This window comes from Balaenoptera ricei, chromosome 9 (genome assembly GCF_028023285.1).
Source record: "Balaenoptera ricei isolate mBalRic1 chromosome 9, mBalRic1.hap2, whole genome shotgun sequence".
NCBI classification, from domain to species: Eukaryota; Metazoa; Chordata; class Mammalia; order Artiodactyla; family Balaenopteridae; genus Balaenoptera; species Balaenoptera ricei.
The window spans coordinates 96,884,101-96,898,760 of NC_082647.1; the positions used below are offsets into that span (position 1 = coordinate 96,884,101).

Sequence of the window (14,660 nt, forward strand, 5' to 3'; positions counted from 1 at the left end):
AAATTGAGGCCATGCTTCCAGTGCCCTGAGAATCCTCATACTCAGCATTCATCTGCCAATTTAAAAAGTTGCTCATACCCTCAACCCTTTTGCTTGGGAGGGCCAGCTGGGGTGAGGCCAGCGCAGCTGCTTCTGAAGGGAAATTGGGGAAAATGCACCTTGCCCGTGGCCTGGTTAGAAGTCCTCTAACCAGGCATTTACAGGGAGAAGTTGAGGTTGCCTTGCAGAGAAATTTCTTCCCATCCAGGAAGACTTTCATACTTGTCTCTTTCTTCCTCATCACAACTTCTTCTTTCTGTGTCTATGGAAAATATATTTGTTCTAACTTCCCTGCCCCCAAAGTGGATTTTAATTGTGATACCAAAGTGGGGCATTTTGCGTTTCTAATGGTTGAGCTCATTGGAAAGACTATTCCTCTATCCAGGGCATTGGGGGTTAGTTTTTTTTTTTTTTTTTTTTGGTTATTTGTTTCTAGTTTGGCAGCACATTGCAATGGCCAAGAGCATGAACTCTGCAGTCATGTTTACCGGTTTCAAGTTCCAACTCCAACATTTACTAGCACATTTTTTTTAAACCTTTGGCAACATATTTAAGTTTGCTAAATTTTAGTCTTTTTCTGAGATAATGGGAACTACTTCATAAAGTTGTCATGCAGATAAATTAAAGCATCCTTTGTAATTCACTTAGCACAGCTCTCAGCACATAGTAGGTCCTCAGTAAACGTTAGCTGTAGATGCTATTATGAAACGTAGGTCTTAATATACTTGTACTTTTACTTCTCCTGGCTGGATGCCCCCAAGTAGGATTTTTGGGTTCAAGAGTGTGTGCATTACACATTTTGTTTTATTTATTTATTTTTAAAATTTATTTATTTTATTTTTGGCTGCGCTGGGTCTTCTTTGCTGTGCATGGGCTTTCTCTAGTTGCAGCGAAAAGGGACTACTCTTCGTTGCGGTGCACGGGCTTCTCATTGCAGTGGCTTCTCTTGTTGCGGAGCACGGGCTGTAGGTGCGTGGGCTTCAGTAGTTGTGGCTCACGGGCTCTACAGCGCAGGCTCAGTAGTTGTGGCACACGGGCTTAGTTGCTCCGCGGCATTACACATTTTAAATCACGGTGCCTGATTACTATCTAAAAAGTTTGCAGCAATTTATAGTCCTATTAATTAGCAAACAGAGTAAACTTCTCTGAACCTTACCAACATTGGGAGATAAGGAATCATCTCAATTTTGGCTAATTTGATGGGTGGAAACAGTTTCTTATTATTTTAATTTGCGTTTTCCTGATCTCTAAAGAGACAGAGCATCTATACGTAGATTTATTGGCCATTTTCGGACTCTCTTCTATGTCTGAACAGTCTATGTCTGTTCACAGCTTTTGTCTACGGGATTTTACAAATACTGCTATTTTGAATAAACAAATATTACTAATTTATAAGAAATCTCCATGAATTAAGGATATTATCTATGTTAAAAATATGTCTCTCATCCTATTATTTGTCTTCCTTTTCTTTTGTGATCTTTTGTTATACTGCCATTTACATTTTTTTTATATAGAGCAATGTAACCATTTTTCTTTTATGTCTCCTGGGTCTTCTCTTATTTATCAAAGATGTTTGAGTGCTGTGTATATCCTAGAATCATACTCTTGTTCTCATTTCACTACAGCAAAGGCTCTCAATTTTCTGTGGGCATCAGAATCACTTATGAAGCACTTTAAAACTGTGTTTTCTTGGGCTTGATCATAGGATTTCCAGGAGTGGAGCTTAGATGCATGCTTATGAAAAAGGAGAGTCTCATTTTGAAAAATGAGTCCTTCTTAAAAGTAGGTTCTTTGTTTCCCCCATCCCCACCCCAAAAGTAGGTTCTTAAATTGGCAAAATGTTGATATAGTTGTTGAAGTTGGATGCTGTTATTGGGGCCCAGTAGGTGGCCCCAAGATGTGCCTCAATGGCATACTGATAATTTTGAATGAAAGTTATTTAAGAAATGGCCAATGGAAGAGGGACACTGTGACCCTCTGCTCTCTCCTCCAAAGCAGGAAATCAATCTCTCATGTGAAAGGTGTACTCCTTACACCTACAGGTAGAAGGACACCCTTATTGCCAGAGGTAGGGAATTTGGGCCCAGAAGCCTGTATAAGTAAATCTTGTTACTTCTTTAATTTACTACCTCAAGCCCAAACTCCATTTAGATTTTTCACTAATTGAGCACCCCAAACCCAAGTTTCTTTGTTGTGTCAATTCCTCACAAATTTGTTGCTTCTTTGTCTAAAAAGTATAAAAGCTGCCTACTTTGGCTACTTCTTAGGTTCCATTTCTATGAGACCTCGGTGCACACAATTAAAATTAGTTTCTTTTCTCTTAATCTGTCTTGTGCCAATTTTATTAGTCCAGCCACAAGAACTCAAGAGGGGTAGAGGGGGAATTTCCTCCTCCCAACACTATAGATGGAATGTTTGGATCCACCTGAAATTCATATGCTGAAATCTTAACCCTTAGTATGATGGTTTTAGGAGATTGGGCCTTTGGAAGGTAATTAGGTCATGAGGGTGGATCCCTCCTAAATGGGATTAGTGCCCTTATAAAAGAGACCACACAGAGCTCCCTAGCCCCTTCCCTTCCCCTATGTGAGGTTACAGTGAGAAGAGGACTGTCTGTGAACCAGGAAGAGGGCTTTCACCAGAACTCAACAATTCTTTTTTAAAAAAAATAATTAATTAATTTTTGGCTGCCTTGGATCTTTGTTGCTGTGTGTGGGCTCTCTCTAGTTTTGGCAAGTGGGGGCTACTCTTCATTGCAGTGTGCGGCCTTCTCATTGTGGTGACTTCTCTTGTTGAGGAGCACGGGCTCTAGGCATGTGGGCTTCAGTAGTTGTGGCATGCGGGCTCAGTAATTGTGGCTCCCGGGCTCTAGAGTGCAGGCTCAGTAGTTGTGACACACGGGCTTAGTTGCTCCACGGCATGTGGGGTCTTCCCGGACCAAGGATTGAACCCATGTCCCGTGCATTGGCAGGCGGATTCTTAACCACTGCGTCACCAGGGAAGTCCCAGAACTCAACCATTCTTGCACTCTGATTTTGACCTCCAGCTTCCACAACTGTGAGAAATACCTTTCTGTTGTTTGTAAGCCACCCAGTCTATGCTCTTCTGTTACAGCAGCCCAAATGAACTAAGACACTGGGTGACAGGCACTTGAGAATTCATTATCTGTTCTCCTTACTTTTGAATATGTTTGAAAATATCCATAAGCAGTAACCTTAAAAGAAGAAGTTCTGATAGCGTGTGAAGCTTATCAAAATTGCTGTCCTAATCAGAGTTGGCTAAGCAGCAGAGATGTTAAATCGACTTGGAAGGTCAGCTAGGAAGGGACGTGGCCTCCTCATGGTGGTGTTGAGCAATAGTGCAGCCGCCCATGTGGGCGCTGAGCCAGAGCACGAGCAGCCTGCCAGGGCTGTGCTGGGTCCTTGGACCCTGAACCCTTGGCCTCCTCTCTTTCCGATTGCTTCACGGCTTCTCTCTCAGTTCTGCAGGACCCCGTGAAGAGGCAGGAGCAGATATTTCTGTTCCTTGGAGAGGCAAGTAAAAAGTGGAAGTCAGTCTTCAAGTCTCTCTTTGGGAAGATAGCAGCAGATGGTGGGAGTGGTTGTGTTCTCATTTGCCATCAGACTGGCCTCTCTCTCCCTCCATTAAAAATCCTTTGTCAGTCATCTTACACACACTCTAAATGTTCCATTTTCATCTCTCTCTCTTTTATCCCCAGCATGACATTCTTTTCCTAGTCATGGTAACTTCTTGGTCTTGACTGTGATTTGCTTACTTCTGCAAATCTGCAATGAAGTGTTAGGAACAGTATTAAAATAGAGGCCCTACCCCAGTGACACTTACCTGGAGCCCATACAGTACCTATTATTAACAGGACACACAGTTGAAGGAGGATAAACATAAAACACACATAAATCAACCTGGGATGCTTCACCCAGACTTTCCCAATCCCTAGTCCTCACCTCTTGCAAAATACTACTCAGAACACAGCTCAGGGGAAGCCCAGGACAAACTGGCTCTCCATTTGTCAATGTGTAAGGCTAAAGGTAACCAGGTAATCAAAGAGAACCATCAATGCAAAGGAGGAGTTGAACAAGCAGAACAACCTTCTGCTAGGGGAAAAGGAGATAATGCTGGGGAGGAGGAGAACTTTTGAGGTGGTCTCAGTAGAGATGGGAGAGATTCAAGAGGACATTATATCCATAAATTGAAAGCAAGTTGCCATTGAAAGGGATAGTCAGAAAACTAGAATTCTTGAAATTGAAATCTTGACAATATGATTATCAAAATTAATTTCAGGGACTTCCCTGGCAGTCCAGTGGTTAGGACTCCATGCTTCCACTGCAGGCAGTGTGGGTTTGATCCCTGGTCAGGGAACTAAGACCCCACATGCTGTGTGATGTGACCAAAAAAAAAAAAAATTAATTTCAAAATTCCACAAAAGTCTGAAAAATAAAATAGATGCAGCCAAGGACTGAATTCGAAATCTGGAAGATAAAGTTGAAAAAAGAAATCTTCTGAAACTTAGAGACATGATGTCAAAAGAGATAAAAAAAGGTTGGGAAAAGATCGAAGCAGTTTACCCTCCAATTCCTCTAATAGGAGTCTCAGAAGATGGAAAGAGAACACGGAGAAAGGATGTGACTTTTCTCAAAAGAGAGAAATGACTTCGTCTTCAGATTGAAAGGGCCCATCTCGATACATATTGGTGACACTTCTGCCCTACAAGGATAAAAAGGAGTATCCTTAAAGTTTTCAGAAAGAAAACATAAAATTGCCTGACTAAAGTCACAATGGATCAGAAGACTCCAATCAGCAACACTGGACGTTGAAAGAAAAGGGAGCACCAAGTTCCAGGTTCTGAGGGAAATGATTTGAACATATAGATATACCCAAGCTAGGCTAAGCCTAAAAATACCTTCGGACACAGGCAAGGACTCTGAAAGATTGTCTTCTCTATCCTTTTTCTAGAACAGCTACTCAGCACTGTACTAGAGCCAAGCAGAAAAGGAACCCAAGAAAGAGAAAAACATGGGCTCCAAGAAACCAGTCTAGGAGGACAATGACATGACATCCCAAGACAATGACAGTTGCGTCGCACACCTAGACAGCAGTGAGTCCAAATTAGAACAGGAACTCAGAGGGCTCCATGGAAACAGTTTTCAGGAAGAAAGTGGGTAATATAACACAAGTCTTGTGATTAGGATCTAGAAGTCTCACCACAGCCTTCGATCAATGAGATGGTGGCAGAAGTCTTTTTTTTTCCCCCTCAACAAGAAAAAGAATGGCCACTAGATATTCTGAGAAATAAAAGGAAACACTCTACAAGAAAGTCATGGTCTGAATATGAAGCAAGTCAGATTTTGAGCAGTTAGTGTATATGAGAAATAGTGATACACCCTCTGAATTAAATATCAATACAATCTGTCGATACAATCTGTTTGAACTTGTAATGGGTACTCGGTGTACACATTTGCCTGTGTTGAATGTGCTTTTTTATTCCTGAAAGTGATTTGCCATTTTTATAGCACATTTTCTTTACATATCAGCTTTTCCCTAATAATTTTTTTGAAGAATCACCCAGAGAATAAACTTAGGTATAAATTTTGTTCTCCTTGTTTCTCTTTCCCTCTCAAAAAAAGAAAAAAAAAAAAAAAAAGATGATTTTATGGTTTTTAACATAGTATTGGTGACTTTGGATTTGCTTTTTTGTTCTCGTGTCAAAGCTTATATTTATTGTCTATCTTTTTTATATTTTTTATTTTTTAAGTTAATGTTCATTGGAGTATAGTTGATTTACACTGTTGTGTTAGTTTCTGCAAAGTGAATCAGTTATACATATACATATATATATACATATATCTACTCTTTTTTAGATTCTATTCCCATATAGGTCATTACAGAGTATTGAGTAGAGTTCCCTGTGCTATATAGTAAGTTCTTATTAGTTTTCTATTTTCTATTTTATATATAATAGTGTGTATATGTCAGTCCCAATCTCCCAATTTATCCTCCACCCGCCATTCCCCAATGGTAGCCATAACTTTGTTTTCTACATCTCTGACTCTATTTCTGTTTTGTAAATAGGTTCATTTGTACCGTTTTTTAGATTCCATATATAACCGATATCATATGATATTTGTCTTTCTCTGTCTGACTTACTTCACTAAGTATGACAATCTCTAGGTCCATCCATGTCGCTGCAGTTGGCATTATTTCATTCAGTTTTTATGGCTGAGTGATATTCCATTGTATATGCATATCACAACTTCTTTATCCATTCCTCTGTCCATGGATATTTAGGTTGCTTCCATGTCCTGGCTATTGTAAATGGTGCTGCAATGAACATTGAGGTGCATGTATCTTATCTTATCTTTTATTTATTTATCTATTTATCTATTTATTTATTTATTTATTTATGGCTGTGTTGGGTCTTCGTTGCTGCATGCGGCCTTTCTCTAGTTGTGATGAGCGGGGGCTACTCTTCATTGCAGTGTATGGGCTTCTCTTTGTGGTGGCTTCTCTTGTTGCGGAGCATGCGCTAGGCATGCAGGCTCAGTAGTTGTGGCTCACGGGCTTTAGAGCACAGGCTTAGTAGTTGTGGCACACAGGCTTAGTTGCCCTGTGGCATGTGGGATCTTCCTGGACCAGGGATTGAACCCGTGTGCCCTGCATTGGCAGGTGGATTCTTGACCACTGCACCACCAGGGAAGTCCCTGGGGTACATGTATCTTTTTGAATTATGGTTTCCTCTGGATATATGCCCAGGAGTGGGATTGCTTGTATCATATGGTAGCTCTATTTTTAATTTTTTAAGGAACCTCCATCCCGTTCTCCACAGTGGCTGTTATCAATTTCCATTCCCACCAACAGTGTAGGAGAGTTCCCTTTTCTCAACACCCTCTCCGGCATCAGTGGTTTGTAGATTTTTTGATGATGGCCATTCTGACTGGTTTGAGGTGATACCTCATAGTAGTTTTGATTTGCAGTTCTCTAATAATTAGTGATGTTGAGCATCTTTTCATGTGCCTCTTGGCCATCTGTATGTCTTCTTTGGAGCAATGTCTGTTTAGATTTTCTGCCAATTTTTTGATTTGATTGGTTTTTTTTTTTTTTTTTTTGATCTTGAGTTGATGAGCTGTTTGTATACTTTGGAGATTAATCCCTTTTCGGTAGCTTCGTTTGCAGATATTTTCTCCCATTCTGTGGGTTGTCTTGTTATTTTGTTTATGGTTTCCTTTGCTGTGCAAAAGCTTTTAAATTTAATTAGGTCCCATTTGTTTATTTTTGTTATTTTCATTACTCTAGGAGGTGGATGAAAAAAGATGTTGCTGTGATTTATGTCAGAGAGTGTTCTGCCTATGTTTTCCTCTTAGAGTTTTATAGTATCAGGTCTTACATTTAGGTCTTTAATCCATTTTGAGTTTTTTTTTGTGTATAGTGTTAGAGAATGTTCTAATTTCATTCTTTTACATGTAGCTGTTCAGTTTTCCCAGGACCATTTATTGAAGAGACTGTCTTTTCTCCATTATATATTCTTGCCTCCTTTGTCATAGGTTAGGTGACCATAGATGTGTGGGTTTATCTGTGGACTTTCTATCCTGTTCCACTGATCTATATTTCTGTTTTTGTGCCGGTACCATACTGTTTTGATGACTGTAGCTTTGTCATATAGTCTGAAGTCAGGGAGCCTGAGGACTTTAGATTTTGATTAGACAGTCATTTAAGCTCAGCATCTGGAAACTTAAACTTATGGACATTAAGAAGCATAAGCTTAAAAAAATACCCATTAACCTTAATGTCAGACTCAAATTTTTGTAATCTATTTGAAGTGTTCCTTAGTAACTAATAGGTCTTGTTTTGAAGAAAAAAAAAAAATATATATATATATATGTATAAAATTCAGCCATTCCTCTAGTTTCACTTCACTTTTTTCCTGCTCAATCCAAGTAAAACGAAATGAGAGAATTTTTTAGAAATTTTATTTTTTTATTGACGTATACTTGACATACAACATTCTATTAGTTTCAGGTATACAACATAATGATTCAACATTAAAGAAATATTTACAGCGGTTATCTTTGGGTTGTGGGATTGGAATGGTGTGTGTGTGTATATGTGTGTGTGTGTGTGTGTGTATGTGTGTATAGTTTCCTTCTTGATGCCCCACTTTCCACTAATCATTGCTTTCACACTTGCAGACTCATATTTTTTTTGAGGGAGCTCGCCTACTTACTGGTAGCAGGTGTAGGTTTTCCTGTTGAATGCTCCTGCCTACAAGATTTTAGTTTCTCAAGGACCAGGCCTAGGGGTCTACCCTGTTCCTCTTCCTCTGGCCTGGCTCGCCCAGCCTCAGGCTGCCCCCACCAGGTCCTGGAGGGTGTCCTGGGCAGATGAGAGCCTCTTGGTCCTGTGCCCCTTGATCCCTGCACTCTCATGGGCACCCCACATGGGGTGAGGGAGAAGGGGAGGCAGTCGGTCCAGGTTCGGGTAAACATGGTGATGGGAACCCACATTGCAAAAGCCTCGAGTTCTCTGTACCAATCATTAGACTTTCAGAGTTGATAAAGTATAAATCAGAGGCCCAAATGCTTACTAATGTCGAATCAGCACAATAAACAAAGTAATCAATAAACAAAATAGTCTGGGAGGAACAGACTAAACTCAGAGCCTCTTCGCATGAATAAGTATTTGTGGGGACAAAGCATTTTTGGAGAAGTGAATCAGCTCATTTATCTGTAGAGATGTGGGGAATTGTCACAAGGGCCTGAAAGGGTAATGAACATAGGAAACTCCCAATGTTGGTATCATCGTGAAAAAGCCTTTCATGGAAAGGAGAGAGACTAGCACAAAATGTGTTTCCTCCCCTTAAACCATAGATTCTTCTCCTTGCCGTGCTTTCCTGCAGACAAGGAAGGCCTCTAGCAGAGAGAGTGAGAATAGAAAGGGGAAAGGAGAAAATGGAGAGAGGACATGGGAGCCCCAAGAGGCAGTGAGTACTTCAAACTGGACCATGAGTCATCGAGTGACGCATAGGTCTGTGGGTCAGTTTCCTTTCTTTGCCCCCAGGTCTTGGCATTATCTTGACTTTCATCTCTGTGTTCTGCTTGTAGCATCTATATTCCAAAGGGCAAGGCCATTTTTAACATCTTCATAGCTCCTACATGCTTCCTGTTGGAAGGCAAACTCGTTAGAATACATCTACATCCCAAATTAAATATAATTTTTTGGTAAACATTTTTGACAGGATACTACGTTGAACCATAGGAAATTGCCATTTTTACAGACCCCCAGAACAGTCACACATTAGCGGTTTCATATTGTTCAATCTAATAATTTCGTCTTTGAAAGTATTTGGCTGTAAGTTCTGCCTTTAATTGACCATTATTTGGAATTCCCTGGTGGTCCAGTGGTTAGCACTTGGTGCTTTCACTGCAGTGGTCCTGGTTGGGGAACTAGGATCCTGCAAGCCAAAATAAATCAATAAATCAATAAATCATAATTTGCCATTAGCTAAGATTTCTCTGCAACTACTACACAGAGGCTGGGAATTTACGTAAACTGAGAACGTGTAACCTACAGATTATTATTCGAGGTAATGACACTTTAGATGCTCGTAAGTACGAAAGGGAATAATTAATGGCGTTGACTTAAGTGGCATCTGTAAACTGTCCTTTAAACATTTATTAGCTAAAACCTCCTTGTTGTTTTTATTTCGGGGCTGTGGCCGGTGGGCTCCTGGTGGCAGGCTCTGATGAGTGATTGGTGTGCGGGAGGTTTATTAGAGGAGATGCTGGGCTAGCACCCGTGGGGGAGGGGAAGGAACCACACTGGACAGAGGCTGGGCTGTAGGGTTGTCACAACCCGCCTCAGCAGCCGCATAGAGAGCTCGGAGCAAGGATGGTCTTCATGCTGTCCAGTTTGGGGCACCGGTCGCTGGATGCAGGCTGCCATCTGCCCTGGGAGGGGACTGTCCAGAGAGGGCCAGCAGCTGAGGGCTTTAGCCGACGATGTTCCCAGCAGCTGGAGAAACAACCCTGTTGTCCTGACGTGGGGCTCTAGTTAGCAAAACACAGCATCCACGACAGTGCCAATTATTTTTAAGGTCTTCTCGTAGCACCCTAGCACTGGGCCTGGGGGGCAGAGGGGTCAGTGGCCTGTGTGAGAAGCTGATGGGGCTTGAGGCTTTTAAATAGACTTTTGGCTTTTAGGGAGAGAAAGGGCTTTCAAACAGACTTAAGAGGAAAAGGGAGGGTATTGGGTGAGACTTGCCAGCAGATGTCAAGGTGCAGAGAGGTCTGGGTAGGGTCCCAAGTCCTGCCTGTTGGATCCTCAGTGGTCTTACCTGTGAATCAAGGTGGGTACAGACCTGATGAACCCCATCTCTTCTTCCAGCCCTAGCACTGGGCAGTGCTCTGAGTCTCACCCCAGCGATCCCAAAGTAGAGCAAATCAGAGTCACTAACTGATTCAGATTTGAATGAGGCAGTTTGTGAATCTTTTCCTCGTTCCTTGCTCACTCCTGGGGATTGGTGAGGCAGAGATGAAGGCAGGATCCAAGCCCGGCCATTTTACAGAGAATCACATTGATTTCTCCTTCCTCTGGCTCGGGACTCTGAACAGGCACATATATGAATAGGACAGTCCGTTTCATTACCGAGCAGCAGGCAGCAGGTCACAGAAAAAAAAAAAGAAAGAAAAGTTGGAGAGGAGCCAAGAATTAGAAAACCAATGGCTGAGTCACACGCCCGCTGTGTTCACTTGGGCAGCACATGGAATAATACAGAGACAATTAGTGTGGCCCCTGTGCAAGGATGACACAGCAACGTGTTAAACATCCTGTATTTTTTCAGGGGTGATGAAAAAGTTCTGGAGATGGATAGCAGTGAATGGTTGTACAATGATGAGAATGCACTTAATGCCAGAGAACTGTGCACTTAAAATGGTTAAACAGTAAGTTTTAGGTTATGAATAGTTTGCCACAATTTATTAAAAAAATGGACATGGCTGTAAGGGATGGAGGGTTGGATAAAGATGTCATAAAGTAAAAGTCATGCAATTACACTGATGAAATCAATTACAGCCAAAAAATAGCAAATCTCAAAACCCAAATGCAGGCAGCGACGTGTGCACCCCGGCATAAATACAAAGTAGTGGAAAGAGCCAACCTGGATATCAGCTGGGTTCAAAGCCTAACTCTGCCACTTCCTAGCTGTGTGACCTTGGACAAGACACCCAACTTCTCTGAGCCTGTTTCTTATTTATAAAATCAAAATGATGACATTGGGGCATCCCTGGTGGCGCAGTGGTTAAGAATTTGCCTGCCAACGCAGGGGACATGGGTTCGAGCCCTGGTCCAGGAAGATTCCACATGCTGTGGAGCAGCTAAGCCTGTGCACCACAACTACTGAGCCTGCACTCTAGAGCCTGCGAGCCACAACTACTGAAGCCCACGTGCCACAACTACTGAAGCCTGTGTGCCTAGAGTCTGTGCTCCGCAACAAGAGAAGCCACTGCAATGCGAAGCCCTCGCACTGCAACGAAGAGTAGCCCCTGCTCGCCGCAACTAGAGAAAGCCCACATGCAGCAACGAAGACCCAACGCAGCCAAAAAATAAATAAATAAATAAAATAAATCTATTAAAAAAAAAATTCAGGGGCTTCCCTGGTGGCGCAGTGGTTGGGAATCTGCCTGCCAATGAAGGGGACACAGATTCGAGCCCTGGTCTGGGAAGATCCCACATGCCGCAGAGCAACTGGGCCCGTGAGCCACAACTACTGAGCCTGCGCGTCTGGAGCCTGTGCTCCGCAACAAGAGAGGCCGCGACAGTGAGAGGCCTGCGCACCGCGATGAAGAGTGGCCCCTGCTCGCCGCGACTAGAGAAAGCCCTCGCACAGAAACGAAGACCCAACACAGAGAAAAATAAATAAATTAATTAATTAGTTTAATAAATAAATAAATTTATTTAAAAAAAAAAATTCAGAATGCCTGTGCTTTAGTCATGGTTCTGCCACTGTGAAAACATGGGCAAGTGACTCACTCTTCCTGGATTTTGATTTTCTTGTTGTGAAACAAGAGTTGTACTCAATGACCTCTGTGATTAGTTCCTGCTCTAACTTGCTTCTGAGCTTCACAATTTCAGAGCACTCCAGACCTTTACTGGAAAGTGTGTGTCCGGGAAAGGTGAAACTCAGAAGAGCCAGTTCTGTTAGTTTGCTAGGGAGACCATAACAAAAGTACCAGGAACTGGTTGGCTTAAACAATGGAAACGTACAGTTTCATAGTTCTGGAGGCTAGAAGTCCAAGATCAAGGTGTCTGCAGGGTTGGCCCCTGTGGGGGCTTTGAAGGAGAACGTGTCTCCCAGCCCTCTCCTCGCCGCTGGTGGCTTACCAGCAGGCCTTGGCGTTTCCGTCTTCTCTGCCTTCATCTTCACGTGGCATTCTCCCTGTGTGTGTCTCTGTCCCTATGCCCACATTTCCCTTTTTATAAAGACACTGGTCATATTGGATTAGGCCCACCCTAATGACCTCATTTTAACTTGATTACCCTTGTGAAGACCTTATTTCCAAGTAAGGTCTCACGCTGAGGTACTAGGAGTTAGGATTTCAACATATATTTTTTGGAGGACACAATTCCGCCAGCCCGTAACAGCAATCATAATACGTGGTTAAATATTTCTGTATGGAAGGAATGAAGAAGTGGACTAAAAATAGGTCTTTGAATTTTTTCAATTAGGTGATACCTTTTTCTTATTTCTCTGGAATACCTGAAGTTGATTTTGTCAGGTATTATTGGGTTTGAGATGCAGTGTCCCCTTTCATGTGGTTCCCTCTAAGGAAATTTTACGCGTTCCTTTTTTTTTCTTCTCCTCCCTACTTGCTTGTTCTCCTCATTCTTTTGTGTCTCCAACTCTCATTGTATTAATTCTTACTCCATTCTCCTTCATCACCCTACCTGGATCTCAGAAAATAAGGGAATATCTGTTCTTTATTCACCATCCAGAGTAAAAATGTAGCCATCATTCTCACTGAATCATGACTTCTGCTTTCACAGCCTCTTTTCTTCCTCCCCACTTTTCCAGGGACTCAGAAACCTTGGGCCTGGAAGGGGCCTCAGATGTTTTCTGAGCCCAGAGGTGGCTTGGGTCTCCTTGAACGGCCTATAGTTTTAGGCTGGGCATGACCATCTCTCCGCTTTTCAAGTATATTAGATATCTCTTTCTTATGTCAATTTAAAATCCGTTTCCCCATTCTGTCACCAGTGAGCTCTCTAGAGTGTGACAGAGCGAAGCCATTGCATCTCCCATGGGAAGCCCTTGGAAGCAACACCGGCCACACAGGTTCAGACTCCTCGTAACATTTGAGAGGTAGTTTTCTCTGGTTCTGCTAGTTATTTAGCCAGTCAGCTTCAGGGTCTGGGACTAGTTAGCTGAGGTCACTTGGGTGAGTGATATAACCTCTTTGAGCATCAGGGTCCACATCCTTGAACTGAGTTACAGCTAAAAGACTTGAACTTAAAGGACCTGCTTTCTTCCTGTCTAGCTTCACTTTTCTGAATCTCAGAAGATCATAGTACTGGGGGCTTCCCTGGTGGCACAGTGGTTAAGAATCCACCTGCCAATGCAGGGGACACAGGTTTGAGCCCTGGTCCAGGAAGATCCCACATGCCGCGGAGCAACTAAGCCCGCGAGCCACAACTACTGAGCCTGTGCTCTAGAGCCCACGAGCCACAACTACTGAGCCCGTGTGCCACAACTACTGAAGCCCGAGCGCCTAGAGCCCGTGCTCTGCAAGAGAAGAGTAGCGCCCACTTGGGGCAACTAGAGAAAGCCCACGCACAGCAATGAAGACCGAGTGCAGCCAAAAATAAATAAAAATAAATAAATTTATTTTAAAAAAAAGATCGTAGTACTTACCTTCCCTCATGGGACTGCTGTGAAATCAAAGGTGATAGTATTTGTCAATTTTGTTGCTGTTGATGTTGTTGTTGTTGCTAGTAACTACTGCTGCTGCTGCTACTATAAAGGGCCTGGCAGGAGTTCCTCTTTCTAGGCTGGGTTAACAGCAGAAGTAAATAAAAAAACTTTTGCTGCAAGTCACCCTGAGCTTATAGGAAGTGGTTGGGGACAGGATGTGTGGGAAAGCCAGGAGGGTTATTCAAAGAATTATTTCCAAAAAGAAAAGAATGATTTCCAACCTGTGACCCAAGTTCTGATTGTTAGCCAACTTCTAGAGCTGTCTGGGAAATGGCCAAGTTCAATTCTTAGAAGATCAAACCTGGGAGAAGTGCATTCACTGTTTCGGAACAAATTAAGCAAAACACAGGATGACTGGCATCCTTTTGATCCCGTCCCTCATGCATATCAAGAACTAGCTCCCTTTGATTTCAGAGACTTTAAGAAAAAAGGTACAGAAATGAGTTCTTTTGTTTAAAAAAAAAATCACAAAAGAAAATAATAGGGGTTTGTATCTTCCTGGCTGGCCCTCTTTCTCACACATCTCTCTTCTGGCGTGAAGTAGAACAACAGAACTCTGTGTGGACAGATTACAGTGCACTTGCCAATAGAACTGAATGGGCCCTCCCTCGTGGATGTGGCTCAGAGACTTCCACTGGGTAGCACT

The 14,660-nt window shown here is 42.4% G+C and overlaps 1 long non-coding RNA gene and 1 other non-coding gene across 2 annotated transcripts in view; both read left to right on the plus strand.

Annotated features, from left to right (window-relative positions):
• The window catches only part of LOC132372099 (uncharacterized), a 73,095-nt gene that overhangs the window by 26,200 nt on the left and 32,235 nt on the right, over window positions 1-14,660 (plus strand). The gene's annotated exons all lie outside the window — the stretch shown is intronic.
• On the plus strand, window positions 10,785-10,887 carry LOC132372246 (U6 spliceosomal RNA). The gene has a single exon (XR_009505118.1). It is a non-coding gene; the product is annotated as a U6 spliceosomal RNA (small nuclear RNA).